This window comes from Benincasa hispida, chromosome 8, assembly GCF_027475165.1.
Source record: "Benincasa hispida cultivar pf3 chromosome 8, pf3_genome.v1.1, whole genome shotgun sequence".
Taxonomy (NCBI): Eukaryota; Viridiplantae; Streptophyta; class Magnoliopsida; order Cucurbitales; family Cucurbitaceae; genus Benincasa; species Benincasa hispida.
This window is the reverse complement of record NC_143485.1, coordinates 41,989,702-42,002,267: the sequence shown is the minus strand read 5'-3', so window position 1 is coordinate 42,002,267 and position 12,566 is coordinate 41,989,702.

Here is a 12,566-nt window from a genome sequence, read left to right as displayed (position 1 = left end):
CGCTCATTTGAAGGGCTCTTTCTTGGATGCCTTCGAAAAAAGGAATCAATAAAGTCTTTGGAAGAAGCGCATTCAGGTATCTACAAAGTGCATCAATTTGAAATAAAGCTTCAGTTTCAACTAAAGAGGATAGGTTATTACTGGCTAAGGATGATTCAAGACTCGATAGAGTACGCAAAGAAGTATGAGGCTTGTCAATACCATGTAAATTTTATTCACCAACTGCCTAAACCCTTGCATCTAACTGTAGTTTCATGGCCTTTTGAAGCATGAAAACTTTATCTTGTTGGTCCTATAATGCCCAAGTCGTCAGCCATACATTCTTACATCCTTGTCACTGATTACTTTTCAAGGTGGGCTAAGGTCGTTGCCCTGAAAGAAGCCAAGAATGAAAATGTGGTGGACTTTATCTGTACTCACATCGTCTATCGGTACGGTATTCCCCATCAAATTGTGACATATAATGGCAGACAGTTCTCTAATGGCTTGATGGATAAATTATGTAAGAAATTTAAGTTCAAACAATACAAGTTATCCATGTACAATGCAGTAGCAAATGGGTTGACAGAGGCGTTTAACAAGACGTTGTGCAATCTATTGAAGAAAATTGTCTCTAAGTCGAAAAGAGATGGACAAGAGAAGATTGGAGAAACGTTATGGGCTTATCAGACTACTCATCATACCCCTATAGAAGTTACAACATATTCTCTTGTTTATGGAATGGAAGTCGTTCTCCCTCTAAAAAGAGAGATCCCATCATTAAGAATGGCAATGCAAGAGGGGTTAACCATAAAAGACAATTCCAGATTATGTCTTCAAAAGATAGAAACACTTGATGAAAAGCGACTAGAAGCTCATAAAGCATTGGAATGTTACCAAGCATGAATGTCCAAAGCCTTTGATAAGCATGTGAAGCCTCGATCTTTTCAAATTGGTAAGCTGGTACTTGTTGTATGAAGACCCATTATCATGATGAGACATACGGGAAATAAGTTCACACCTAAATGGGATGAACCCTACATCGTCAAAAAAGTCTACACCAATGGAGCATACAAGATCATTAATCAAGATGGTTTGAGAATTAGCCCGATCAATGGCAAGTTTCTTAAGAAATTTTATGCTTGATGAATATGTAAAAAGAAAAAGAAAAAACTCATTATCGTAAGATTATAAATTGCACGTTGCTCCTGACCCACATGAGCTTAAAAGGTAAACGACAAAAGAAAAAAAGAGAAAAGAATTTGTTTTGAACTACGTTATGACTTGATCCCTGTCCATTGAAAGGGTACATAGACAACTTAAAGAAATTTAAGTTCAATCATGTTATCAAAAAAGGAAATATGTATATATATATATACACAGAACTACGTCGTGACTTGATTCTTGGTCGTTAAAAAAAGGGTACATGAGAAACTTAAAAGAAATTGTAAGCTTAGTCAATCTATCATTTTAAACAAAAAAAAATGAATGAATGAATGAGTTCTATGTAAGAGAGTTTCTTGACTCTACAATAAACAAATCTAGCAATTAAAAGAGCTTAGAGTTGTGAAATTCTTGAAGTCACTGAAGGCCAGTGCGTGTGTAATTAAGCAAAGCGAATCAAGGTACCCAGTTGTAGTTCTCTAACTCCTGTTGCATAGTTTCTAACATTTGAGGAGTACCTTTATAGCTTTGACATCTTTGTCAGAAAGGACCGGAGCAGTCTCGATATTGTTTATAGTCCTTTGCATCTTAGAGGCATCAAGCTTATTGATAGCTTGTAGAAATATAAGCTATTACAACCTTTTATTTAGAATTATGAAGGTTGATGAGCAGAATATGCGTTAACTTTGCTAAGAATTCATGTGGAATAATGAGCTTGCGTTGATCAGCATTGAAAATCCCCGCTAACCCTATATCATGCGTTATTTTGCGTTAAACTGTCTATTTTGTAGTTGTCGCAGGAATCAGTCACATGCGTTGATCCGAAACCATCGCAAAGTTGATCGCATCCGTTGATCTTAATGAAGACAAGTTGGTCACATGAAATGCCGCAACTACAGTGATAACCATGATAGAAGGATGATCGCAAAGTGGGTAGAATGCGTTGATACTTCAGAAGAAACAATCATGAAAACATACCTTGGGAGTATCAAAGAGAAAAGAGATAAGATCATGATGACATTTCACCTACCGCAACAGAAATGGCAGTGATTCAGAGTGGGATTACCAAGGCTTTCAGCGTTTGAGCTCTATAAATAGAGCCTTGAAGTCTAAATTCAAAGCATCTAGGACTCTACCTTAGGCAGATTCTCGTGATCACAGACGAGAGCATGAGCAGAAATTCTTTGAGAGTTCTTCATTTCCACAACTTCCTCTGATTGATGACCGGAGCTTCGCCAAAGATAGAGCTCAAGAGAGTCTGCTCCATCACCCATTCATTGTACCACCGGCAGCCTTGACACACATCTGATGGAAGCAAGAGATTGCTTACATCTAGCTTTCCATCTCTCTTCTTACCTCTATATTGTATTACATTTTAGCTTAAGACATTAATACATTTTGTAATCAATACATTTCTTTAATTCCTTCAACATCATTTTCATCATATTCTTCTACTTTATCATCTTTTTCTTCCATCGCAATGAGTTGAGTGTGGATTGCAAGAGTTATCGCATATTCAATCATGCGGCATAGAGATATAACACATATAGCAAACCACCGAGAGGTGTGCGTTGCACGAGTACAGTGAATCAATCTTGTTTGTTTAGTGCAAGGTTATCACAATGCTTATCTATGAGCGGAATTGCTATAACCAACTGCTCAAGAGGGTAAGTAATGAAACTCACTAAACAAAGTAAGCAGTGTTCCTAGAGATAGGAATAACCTTATGCTCAATGCAACCATGCGTTATAGAGATATAAAGCATGTAGCTGACCACCAAGAGGTGTGCGATGTGTTAGTGTGGCAAGATGGGATTACCCTTGTGACTAAACTTAAGGAATTGATGATATCTCCCTTACAACTCTACTTCTCCATGCATCTCATTATGCGTTAACAGTTGTTGCATCTCTACCGATTCTCATAGTCAAACTTCAATTGTTCAGTCTGTTTAGCTAAGAGTAGGAGTAGGCATAGTAATTAGCTTCTTTCTTTTTATTTTCATTCTCCGCCTCAAACACATTACTTTATAATCATCTTTTAGTTGCATGTCTCCATGTTCGACCTCGGATCATCTCTAGAAACTTGTGATCTCATTATACTTGGCGAGAGATCAAGAAAACTTGTGACAAGAATGCATGGTCATCGCATACACAATTAACGCATAATGCTTATTATTCATATTAACGCGTGACCATCAACGCATGACAATCAACGCATATCAGCCGAACAAAAATTCAATTCTCAACACTTATGTTGGTTTAAAAGATTTTCATTCTCGAAGATCAGCTTGGATATTTTAGCTTGTATGGTTTTGATAGCTCCCAACCTCACTAATAATTCTTCCTCTTCTTGCAAGGCTCGAGAATCACGCTCTAGTATTGCTTTTCTCTTAGCAAGAGTACTACTTTCATCATATAATATCTTCTCCAAGTTAAGCTTGGCCTCTTCCAAATGTTGACTTTTATTCATTGGAGTTAATTTGAAAGAAAATGAGGATTGGAATTGGTTATACTTCTTTACCTTTTAAAAATATCCATCCACAAGTTTTATAAGAGGGGGCAGGTTGGTGCACAAATGTTAGAAATTGCTTCAAATATCTCACAAGTTTCTTTTTTTAGACAAATAACCTTTTCGAAAGAAGTACGCATGATTTTCTTATGTATAGTCTCCCACATGGTTAAGACAACATGACGTCGAACATCAGAAACTATGTTGACACAAAATTCGAACACCTCGGAAGCAACCAAGATGGTTGTTTTATTCGCATGTCTAGGAGGCTCCTTGGTTATAAGAGGACAAGCCAAAGTTGCATTTAGGCCAGCAGGGGCCCCAGAATCGCCAGTGTGGATAGATGTAGGTTCATGACCATTTGGATTCGCCAAAGCTTTTGAAGTTTCGTCGGGTTGTAAAACTTTCTCTATTAAAAGGATGCTAGAACAACCAGCTTCCTTGACTAGAAAATCTAAAACTTCGACATGCCCAACGTCTACTTTCTTTTTGGTGTGGTGGATGCCTTCAGAAGAAACAAACTCGAGAAGACTGTCTGACGAGTTTCGCTGGTAATGTTCAGAAGTACCAATTCTCTTAACAACCGAATCAACAGCAAATGGTCCCATTAAAGATTCTTCACTTCGTTGCTCTGCAAGTTCTTGAGGTGAGATGTTCAGGGGTGACAGAAAAAAATTAACAAATAAGTAAATAAACATGAACCATATTGTTAAAAAAAATGGGATAAGAAGATTAGAAGAGGAGGGCTAGTGTACCAGTAAATTGGGAGCGCTTGGAACCTCTGGATCGTTTTCATCCTTTAAAAAAAAACCCATTACCCAACTTCTTCGGCTTCTTTGAGGGTCTTTTCCGATGACGGTCACTGGTGCTGCTATGACTCTTCTCTCTAATTGGGTATGAAGCATCTTTCTGTGAGATAGGTATTGTCTCTTCAATAAACAAATCTGTTTGCCTCCTTGGGTGGTCCCTTTACCCTACCGTAGTTTAGGTTGCGTTGGAGGAGGAATGGTGCTGGTCACTAAATGATGTTTATTCTCTTCAAAGTAATTTTCGTGTTTCGTTAGCCACCAATCCCTAAATTACGAAGTGACATGGTTATGTGGATATAATGTACGGGCCGACAAAAATACTTGAGATGAGGTCCTATTCCTCACAAATCCTTCAGTAATATAACATGCTCTTCGGAATGGCAGGAGGGATTCCCCCTATGTCTTTAGGTAGATCTTGATAAAAGCCAAATTGTCTGCTGAACCGATAAGAGCTATACAATTCAATAATCGATATGCCCCCACATAGGGACGATACATAGCATGATCGCATGCTGGAAAAATGTGGAGACTTGTTAAAGGATAGGTATTCATTATCAATCACGTGGTCATGTTTATTCCTGCCCTGAGTGTTCACGTGCCACTGAATACTTTCCCCTTTGTGAATTAAGTCTATACTCCCCGAAATAAATTGCGCTATCTTCGCCAGAAAAGTTTGTCATCTTTGGACCCTAAACATCCACAAGAACAGGATAATGGGTGTTAAAGTAATGAATGATCCACCTATAGACATAGTGCATGGGAAAGCAGAAGTCCATATGTCCGATGTGATAGAATATACAAGCATGCAACGGAAGCAAACAGAATCAATAAGCACTCTAATTACATTTAATTTGAGTTCTAAATCATGTTATTTTAGAAAATCAAAAGTGAGTTTCAAGTTTCACATACCTTTGTTGAATTCTCTCAAATCCAAGTTGCTTTTCACGTCAATTCAACTCTTTGTTAGTGAACCATCAATAGATCTTCTCTACTATTCTCAGCCTTGAATTTGAGTGAATTTGTGAAATTGGGTTTTAGAGAAAGAACGAGATAAGTGCAGAAATCCTTTTCTTCAGCTCAATCCTCAGACCTCTCTTCTCTCCTACTCGAAAATCAGGAGTTTTATCCACTTATTCCATGCAAGCACTCACCAGCAACAAAATTGCCAACTTCAAGTTGCAAACTTTAGTAGGATTTGTGTGGGAATGCATGAAGAGCCCCTCATGCTATAAAAAATGTGGGCAAAACCCACTTTGTCAATTAATTTTCAATTTTTCCTTTAATTCTGAAATTTGATTTAATTAATTCATAATTAAATCTAAAAAAATAAGTTTCCCAAATTGAATTAAAATTAGATATTAATTTATTTTTAATTAATTAATTAATTAAATATTAAATATCAAATTAATCACACACCTAGTTTTAATTCATGAATCCTATTCATGTAATTTAATATTTAAATCAACATTTAAATATTATAAACTCTCCAATTTCGTTTAATTTCAATATATGAACCATTAATTATATTAAATATAATCATACAAACCCTAATTCGAATTTGAACCTATTTAAATTCAAACTATAATTTCAATTTGAACAATTCAAATTGATATCATTTTAAATTCACTCAATTTATTAATTCAAGGTATTCATGTTTTACGAGCTAGTAGAGGGACCTTGTGGACCTACAGATCATGAACTCCAACGATTTAAGATTAACTGGCTAAAACTCTTTAGTCCAAATTAATCAGCATTCGTTAACCATCAAGTCACACTACTATAGCTTGATGATTGCACTCTCCTCACTATAGATATATTTGTGTCCACATGATTTAACCATAACCAGTAAGTCGACCCTTCACAAGTTGGTTGTAATAACTGTTGGGTTAATATCTTGTTTTACCCCCGATATTACATCTTGCTCCTTAAGTTCCTACCGATCCTCTAATGAACAATCGATTTATGATCCAATCACTAAACTGGATCCCTTTCGGGCCAGTGAGAGGGTGGGGCCCCTTATTCAAGACCTAGATTCAGTTACTTAAGAGAACAACTTTTCTCCTATCCCAAAATCGGGTAGACGTGAACTCCATCTTGCACCCTATATCCTCAGCTATCTACCCGGTCTTACCCTGAAATGGAAGGCTTATTGAGCTGGCGCTGTTGAGCCAATCCTCACCCATGAAAATCTAAAGATAATCCCAAATAAGTAAGAGTTCATAGTTAGCTCAGGATTAAGATCGAGTTACTTAGGTCATCTAAGCGAAATAGCCAGTCTTAAATAGTAAACAACGTTATAAAGTAAGAGTGACTTATTTCTTGGTCCGATATTATGCAAACTCATTGCATAGGACACCCCCACTCCTCATGTCAATACATGAACGAATCAGGATCACTTCATTTGTAGTATCTTTACAACAACTTGTAACCGCTACAGAGTAGGCCACATCCAATAGTGTTACCAGAATAAGGCACCTAACCTTATTCATATACTATAAACCATTTTGGCTATGTACTCAAACTTGATCCATCTTTATGTCTCTACATAAAATTCAAGTATTCATGTAATAGCCATGGATCTTAATTTATTGGATTTAAACTATATGAATGCAATTTAAAGATTCAATAACAACTTTATTGAAGAAATGTTGAATAACACCTTTATTGATAGTAGAATGTGTTTAACAATACAAACTGCGAGTTTTAGGACACACAACCCAACACGTTGGGGTTTGAAGCTTTAGCTATCATCCCCAGGCTGTGATATATGTTTGCTAAAATCGGGACAATAAGGCTAAAGATATCTCCACCAACCATTAAACTAGCAATTCTAAAGACGTCGGGATAAAGATAGGCTCCTTTTTTAGGAAATATGAAGGGGCATTGATGCGTTATTTTATTAAATGTGGAAAATGGATGATATGCGTTGATGGAATTACGTTGTGCACTCAAGTTTCCCCAGCGGAATTTAAGTGTAAATTCCTCTGAGTTTCCTAGTAAGTTCAGGGTCGAACACAGGGACTTGCGAAAATAGTTGCGTTAGAGATTTTTATGAAAACTTGCGGTAACGGGTAAAATAAATAAGGTGGTTGGTTTGTTGTTGCGTTAATGGAAATAATAATAAATGCGGCAGAGTTCAAAAAGAGTTGCCAACGGGAAATACAATGAATATGCGGTGAATGGGTTGAGAAGGGTTTCGGCTAACACTCCCTAGGTTGCGATCATGCCTTGCGATCATGCAACATGCATACAATAGTAAACCACCTCTCGGCGTGAATGCCACGACTTCTAAGGCTAGAACGCATGCGATAAATATGCGATAAGTCTATAGGGTTTACACATAAACCTCTATTTCTATTTATGCGATGACAAAATGACATTCACACAAATATGCGACCGCATAATATCATTCATATTCCTAGGATGCATGTGATGCAAGTAGACAAACAGAGCTTATCTCTAAGTCCCTATTTCTTGTTTATGCAGGCCTAATCTTACTCTTTCAAGTCAGATTCTAACCTAGCTCTCTCGAGACATTAGGTTCTTTCTTTAGATTCCCTCTCGAGCAACTCTAAAGGGATGTTTCACACAACATAAAACAAGACAATCGCAAGCAATGAACTTCCTAGATCATGTTAGCTTAGTTCCTCTCAACCCATTCAACTAGTTTAGCTACTCATGCGAATTAAGAGAGTGAGCAGATGTAGAAATATAACTTCCATTGAATAGATAAAAGATGAAGTACAAAATAACAATGCAAGTACAGTAAAGAGCCTGAAGCAATTTCTTGCCACCAGGTGTTACACTGTTCTACTCGTGCTCTAAAGGTATTCTCGCTTTTGCGAGAGTCAACCTGCTCTCTACTCTTACACCCCAAGGTTCTCTCTCGAGCCGCCTTGGACGATCTCCGACGTCACCACCCTTCTTTAGCTCCGCCGTGAAATGGAAAATAAAACTATGAACAAAGGTGTGAACTTGTAAAGTGATGAAGTAATTGACTACTTAACCCCTTCTCTGAAGAATACACTTGGTATTTATAGGGCATCAAAGGTGAAAGACGGCTTTTCTCTCCTGGCTGTACAGATGAGACAGCTTTAATTCCTGACTGATACGTCGGATAATTGTCACCGATAAAGCTGGATGTACTTTATTACCGTTATCGGCTGTCAACTTAATTTGGATTCAACTATTGTCAGCTTTCAGTTCCATCGATCTTAATTGTCCTTTCGTCTGGATGCGTCCACCATGTTTCGGTGATTCTTCTTGGGTGGATGTTTGCAAGCACGATCAACGCAAAGTCTTGCGGTGAAGTTGCGCTCGATCGATGTTTTCTTATGATCGCATTCTTTGCATTGCGTTAATGCATTATTCTACACAAAAATATAAAGATCAACTGCCCTAATGCGTTGGACGCATGCGATCGCAATATGTAGAGCTTATGCTTAATGGACACAATTTAACATATTCTCTCAACACAATCCAACATTGTTTAAGATAATGTGCATTCCTGCCTGTTATCAGGCACGACCAACAAGATAAAAAGGCTGCTAGGTACGTCTTATCCTGCAAGTTGTCTTCTACCCTAAGTTTCAAGACAAACATAGTTTCTCTAACCGACCATGCTGAAATGTGATTCCTATGCCACTTGGATTATGGGTGGACCAAACGAGGAACCTTCTTTTGCTTTCTACCTGAAGGTTTATCATACTTTCGAGTACCAAGAAACCAAAACGAAATCTAGGAGTTGTTGGTTACCAGAGAATCACTTTTGGAGACTATTCCACGATCATTCTTTAAAGACACTGCATGATCCTTCCTCTGTGAACAAACTATCGAGTAGTACACTCGGAAAATATATTCGCAAGTCTTTGGCAGATACCTTTCTTTTTGTCATGAGCCAGTTAGCTCTTCGAAGGTAGGAATAACTTCCTCGTAAAATCTCACTTTAATTGGAAAACCCCCAAAGGACTATAAATCCTACAAAGAGATTGATAACTTGTCTGCCATAGTGTGAAGAATGTTAGTGGAAGGGCACCGGGCTTCACATAAGGCTCGAACAACATCGTTATTGCAATCATACGTGTACAAAAAGGCCATCACCGCACCGAACAAATGAATTTCATTAAGAAGTCATTCGTTTTAGCTAACTATGAACTCTACCATTCCCAATAACAATCAGTAAGGGTGAACTCTCCAGGGACCTTTGTTATGGTGCTCCAATGGTTTCATCTTCAATCAAATGACAACCAAGAGTTAAGATTCTATCAAAGTTAGAGGCCTCCTTGTAAATGGTAGACTTTAAAGTCCATGCATTTTTATCTAGAATCGTGCCATCATCAAAATCTAGCCAAGCATTTACAAAAGGACCATCTGACGACTCCTCCACGAGAAGGCTATATCCGTCTCTGGCAGGTTGGTCCCTACCGCAAGAATCATAAGATACCTCTTTCTAGATGAACTACGCTCAGTAAAGTAAACCATGACGCTGCAAAACAAAAATAATGGGTGAGTCTCAATCGCATGAAGTTAAAAAAAAAAGAGATGAAAGATGAGAGATTAAAAAAAGCGGATGAATTTTGTCTTTGACGTATTCTAGGCCAGAGTGGTTATAGAACTTTGCGATCAAATCCGGTAGAGCATTGAGCTTGAAACCGATGGAATGCTCAAGTCAAAGACTTAAGCCAAAGTCAACTGAATCCTCATGTTGCATATTACAATCGAAGCCAATGGAACACTGGGATCAAAGCTAGTAGAGCACTGAGCTTGAAACTAGTGGAATGCTCAAGTCAAGAACTTAAGTTAAAGCCGACGGATCCTCAGGTTGCACACTAAGATCAAAGCCAATGGAAAACTGAGATCAAAATCTGCAGAGCATTGAGTTTGAAACTGACAGAATGCTCGAGTCAAGGACTTAAGCCAAAGCTGACCAAATCTTCAGGTTGCGCATTAATATTGAAGCCAACGGAACTTTGAGATCAAAGTCGGTATAGCACTGAGCTTGAAACCGACGGAATGCTCGAGTTAAACACTGAAGCCAAATTCGACGGAATCTTTAGGTCGTGCACTAAGAACGAAGCCAACGGAACTATGAGATCAAAGCTAGTAGAGCACTGAGCTTGAAACCAACAGAATGCTTGATAATGCACAGAAATGCACATCATCTTAGGCCTTTTATTTAGAATTATGAGGGTTGTTAAGTAAAATATGCGGCGAATATGTTAGGAATTCATGAGAAAACAAGTTTGCATCGATTGGCATTAAGAATCTCAACTAACCCACTATTATGCGTTCAATTGTTTATTTTTGTAGCAACCGCAGAAATCGATCGCATGCACGGAAGCCAGGCTATCGCAAAGATGACCGCATGCGGGAATCTCTCCATCGTAGAGGCGAACGCATATGTTCGATGCATGGATGTTGCGGCCATCAACCGCATGCATCCATCGCATAGAAGTTGCGGTTGTCAAGCGAATGCAATCATCGCATAGATGTTGTGGCCATCAACCGCATGCGTCCATCACATGGAAGTTGCGGCCGTCAAGCAAATGCAGTCATCGCAGAGAGATTACGCTACAGAATAATAACCATAATAGAGGGATGATCGCAAGGTTGGTGAAATGCAAACATGAACGCATATCTCGGGAGTATCAAAAGATGATGTTGACATTTCATCTACCACGTCGTTAGCAGCAGAGATTCAGAAAAGGACCATCACGTCGCGAGTGTCAGATTCAGAGCAGGTCCATTAATGCTGTCGGCGATCAAGCTCTATAAATTGAAGTCGCTAAGCAGAATTTCAAATCATCCAAGTTTCTACCTTCGGGTGGATCCTTGTGATCTAGACGAAAGCGTGAGATGATAGCTTGAGAATTCTGTATCTCTTTCATCCATTCCGAGTGACGACCGAAGCCTACATTGAAGTCAGAGCTCGAGAGAGTCTGCTCCACCACCCATCCATGGCACCACTGGTAGCCTTGACACACATCTGCTGGAAGCAAGACATTACTTCCAGCTGGTCCTTCCATTTCTCTTCTTTCCTTGTATGGTATTACATTTTATCTTAAGGAATTAATACATTTTGTGATCAATACATTTCTATATTTTCCTTCGACTCCATCTCCATCTTCATTTACTTAGCATTCTTAACTTTCATTGCATCACTTAGTGAGACCGTTAGAGTATCGCATACTTAATCATGCGACATAGGAATATGAAGCATGTAGCAAACCATCGGGAGGTGTACGTTGCGTGAGTGTTGTAAGAAAACCTTATTATGTGAAGCTGTAGCAACGCTTATCTATAAGCAGACGCAATGCTTCTCTATGAGTAAAATTAGCAGTAACTAACTGCTCAGGAGGGCAAGTGGTTGGTCACATTAAGCAATGTAAGCAAGTGTTCACTAGAGATAGGAATAAGCTTACGTCAGCCAGGTTTATGCGATTACCTTGTCTTATGAGCACATCATTCATCATTTAGGCATACATGGGAGAGTAGTCTAAAAACCAAATCTAAGTCTCAGGAGAGCGGATTGGATCGCATAAGAAAGAATGGGGAACTTAGAGATAAGCTCTGTTTGCTATTACACAGCGCATGCACCCTACAGATAGGATATTGCATGCGTCCAGAAGTAGGATACGGTGGTGTGTGGTCATCTCGCTTATGTGTGAGAGCACGTGAGCGGGTTATGGAGGCTTAGAAATAGGTTTCTCGACACTATCGCATATACATCGCATGCATCCTAGAATTAGGTACAAGTGTGTGTAGCATAATCGCATAGCTTGCGTTAGCTGGGGTTGCCCTTGCGGTCAAGCTCGGTGTGCAGTGAAGACATCTTCACATTTTATCTATTTTTCCATGCATTTTACTACGCGTTAATAGTTTCCGTGTCTCTACCTCTCATTCATATTCCCACTGCTTTATCTGTTAGTTAGGAATAGAAGTAGTTTATAGCTTATAACCTCCATCATTCTTTCATTCATCCACCGCAAACACATCACCGCATAACATTTAGTTACAATTCCTTGAGTTCGACCTCGGATCATCCGAGAAACCTACGTTCTCGTTATACTTGGTGAGAGCGCAAGAAAACTTGTGGCAGGAACGCAT